The 3936-nt window shown below is 32.5% G+C and overlaps 1 non-coding gene across 1 annotated transcript; it reads right to left on the minus strand.

Annotated features, from left to right (window-relative positions):
* Nucleotides 1-2034: 2034 nt before the first annotated feature.
* Nucleotides 2035-2141, minus strand: LOC126005645 (U6 spliceosomal RNA). The gene has a single exon (XR_007494688.1). It is a non-coding gene; the product is annotated as a U6 spliceosomal RNA (small nuclear RNA).
* Nucleotides 2142-3936: the final 1795 nt, after the last annotated feature.

Below are 3936 nucleotides of genomic sequence, written 5' to 3' on the forward strand. Positions count from 1 at the left end.
TGCTTGCTGTCTCAAAATAACGAGAGGTTTCCAGATTTCTTTAGAAGCATGTACATAAATAGATTGTTCATGATCTTTCATTCAGTTTTTTCATTAAACTAGATACAGAAAAATAATTTTAATATGATGCCTATGTAATCTCTATGGATGCTGTTGGAAAAATAGGTATTTTCATGTACTAGATGTCTAGAAAAATATAAACTCTAGTATTTTTGTTTGTTTGTATGCTTTTGCTTTTAGAACCTGATTGAACTTTTGTATGTACACTTTTCATGTTGGAAGTTTTCAAGAGAAAAATATGTGAGTCAGAAATTGAGAAAAAGCACATTTTTTGTAAATTCTTAGAAGTTCTTTTTGCAAGTAAATGTCACTGAATTCCTGGTTGAGTAGGAATGTCAATTAGATGATCAACTTTTAAAATGATAGAAAGGATTTGTGACTCCAGGCAATGTTTATTTTCTGAACAACAGAGCAATTTGGGGCCAGTAGAGCTTCAGAATACCTGGCTTTATTTCGGATTTGTCCTGTAACAAGCAGCCACACAATTTAAAAATATGTTAATTTGTGTTTTGAATATTTAATTTTATGCCTACAAAACACTAAAATAAAATAATCTATTAAAACTACAGTTACTATTTCCCTTGTTCTTTTATTTCAAAGATATATGAGTATATATCATATTTATGAAACCAATAGAAGAATTCTGCTCTAACCAGCTCACGTGAACTTTCATTACACTTACCTTTCACTTTCTATGTGGGTAAAAGTGGTATAGAAACCTAGAAAATACAAATTGTCTTTTTATCTATAGCAACCCAATTTTTATTGCTATTTGATGTAGACAATATTTTACATGTCTCCAAACATTAAATAAACTAATACTGGATATTTTTGGTATATACTGGTAAAAATAATTAATTTGCATGTGCATGGTATCCAAGTGAACAAAAAAAAAGGCAATAGAAACAATACTATAGAAGGTGGAGTGATAGTACATCAGGTAGGTGTTTTGCTTTACCTGTGTCCTAACTGGGTTCAGTATCTGACTCCCCATATAGGTCCTTTGAGCACTACTAGGTGTACCTGAGTGTATTGCCAGAAGTATTCCCTGAGCACAGCTGGGTATATCCTGAAAAAAAAAATAGAAAAACTAAAGTAAGTCCTAGCACAATATTCCCATTTTCTTTCTACATTTAGCTTTATTATCTATTCAAGATTAAATTTCCTATGTAATAAAACAAGAGATTTAGAGGTATTTGGGGCATATGAATAATCATAATAATTTATTGTAATCTCTATTATTAAATCAATAAATTTCTTTCTCAGAATTTAGTAGGTCACGATGAGATTATCAGTCTTCTTTATCACCAATGATATACTTGTTTGTCTTTATATCAAGAGACATTATTTGACAATAAACTTACTGGTTAGTATTGAGACATATTAATACAAGTACTCCAAATTATTTTATTTACAACCCTTTTCTTGCCACTCAAATTTCTAAAATTAACATATGAATTTAAAAAAAAATCTCCACTAAGGCTAGAAATACTGTGCAGAAGTAAGACTTTTTCCTTGCATTTGGCCCACCTTGGTTTGATCCCAGCATTGCCTCTGGTCCCTTGAGCACAACCATGAGTTTCTGCTAAGCACCAAGACAGTAATTGCTACAGAGAACCTCTGGACATGACTCACTAACACTATCCACATCCAAATACTCACAAATAATATCTTCTGCCATTTTGTAATAAGCTTTTGGCTTTAGTGATGATTGGGTCTGAATTAAAGCTACATAAAATTTGGGAGGAACTGGTATCTTGGCCTGTTTGTAAGATGTGAAGGTTTTACGTTTTTCCAAAATATTATGTTTTCTTTTTATGTATGGTGTTTTTTTGATGTGTGCAGGTTATTCTATTGACAAAATTTTTTTAAGGCGTTCCACATTGGTATAGCAGTTTCAGTGGAGTTTTTAAATTTATCTTTATTGGGACCTGAAAGATAGCACAAAGATTAATGCACTTTTTTTTCTCTTAAAAAAATATGGAACGCTTCACGACTTTGCGTGTCATCCTTGTGCAGGGGCCATGCTAATCTTCTCTGTATCGTACCAATTTTAGTATATGTGCTGCCGAAGCGAGCATGATTAATGCACTTTCTTTGGCATCAGCTGATCCTGTTTCAATATGGTCTCTGAAGCACCAATCGGAGTAATCTATGAGCACTGAGCTAAGAGTAAATCTCAACACAGAGAGGTGTGATCACCGAAAATAAAAATGCCTTTCTATTATTCTTATTTACTTATGTTTGGAACCAATTTTTATGGAACTCGAAGGCTCATCTTTTTATAAATATTTTCTATATTATCATAGGCAATGTAATCCACCACTGGAAAAATAGCTTAAGGCATAAATATTCATTAGCCAAACAACTGTCTTACTTGGATTAGTATAATCATTTGGAACATTCTGGAACATTCCACATTAAACATATTTTTATGTCTTCTAATCTCCCAATTTATTTAGTCATGACACTGAAGGATACCTTCCAGAAGATATGAAAACCTGAAATTAAACCCACAAATAAGAGTTTCTTTACCACCAGATGGTAAAGTATTCAGTAGTAGATTCTGATGAGTTATGATGCAGTCTAAAGACTTGTTTATGGAAGTTACTTTGGCCTTGCACATATTAAATTATGGTGAATATTTTCCAGTACTTAAAAGTTTGGACTTGTCCTTAGGACATAGTGGGTCCTTATAACTTTACTCATAATAAACTTGATTGCCTTGAGCTCTTTTATAAGTTGGGTCAGGAGTTTTACCTGGATAGTAGGCTTACAAAGCTGTACTTCATAGATTACAATTCTCAACTGTAAGTTAACAAGATTTACTCTATAATATGATATGAATACATTTTTACCTTTTCCAGGTGGAGCTGATCATTCACTTCAATGGTATTTTTTCGTAACATCGATGTTTTCAATAACATCAGCACAAGGAACAGTAATAACTTCAGCCTAGTCCAAGCAGCTGCAGAATCTTTTCTGGTTGGTTCTATTGTATGTTGATCAAAGCTTACAGCATCCTATGTTATTGGTGCTATTCTATATATTGACTGAGAAATTATAAGTAGAAAAGAAATACTATTTCTAGGATATAGCAGCTAAACAGACATTAGGTCCCTTTGTTTGTGATGGGATTTGCAAACAAACATAACTGTTCACTTCCTCTTCACTGACCTGTATGTCTCATTGCAAACTACCATCTTTAAGAATTCTTTTATGGGGCCAGAGAGATAGCATGGAGGTAAGGCATTTGCCTTTCATGCAGGAGGTCATTGTTTCAAATCCCGGTGTCCCATATGGTTCCCCGTGCCTACCAGGAGCAATTTCTGAGCGTGGAGCCAGGAATAACCCCTGAGCACTGCTGGATGTGGCCCAAAAACCACAAAAAAAAAAAAAAGAATTATTTTATACTTCCATGTTGAAAAGTATAATTAGATTTATTTAACTGAGAGTTTCATGGCCTGTGAGTTTGTGTGCAAGGTTTCTCCGGTTCATATAATTATTTTATATAAATCTGTCTAAACTTGATCATAAAATTTTTTTTTACTTTATAAGTAACATATGCCTCTGAACAATAGAACACAAATATAAATATAAATATTCCCTTAAAATTGGACATAAAGGCTATTCCTTAGGTTTCACTATTATGGTAATTTTTAAATTTAATTTTTAAGCATCATAATTTACAAAGTCATTGTGGTTATTTATAGGTTACTTGAGAATACAAACTGAACTTTAAAATAAAAAGTGCTTTGGAGAAGGACAGTCATATGCTTAAATTTTAAAATGCACATAAATATAATTCCAAAGTTATATTATGTTAAGCTCTTGTGTTTTTGCTGTTCTGTTGCTAATTAGCAATCTTTTTGTCCT

Source organism: Suncus etruscus, chromosome 3 (assembly GCF_024139225.1).
Source record: "Suncus etruscus isolate mSunEtr1 chromosome 3, mSunEtr1.pri.cur, whole genome shotgun sequence".
NCBI classification, from domain to species: Eukaryota; Metazoa; Chordata; class Mammalia; order Eulipotyphla; family Soricidae; genus Suncus; species Suncus etruscus.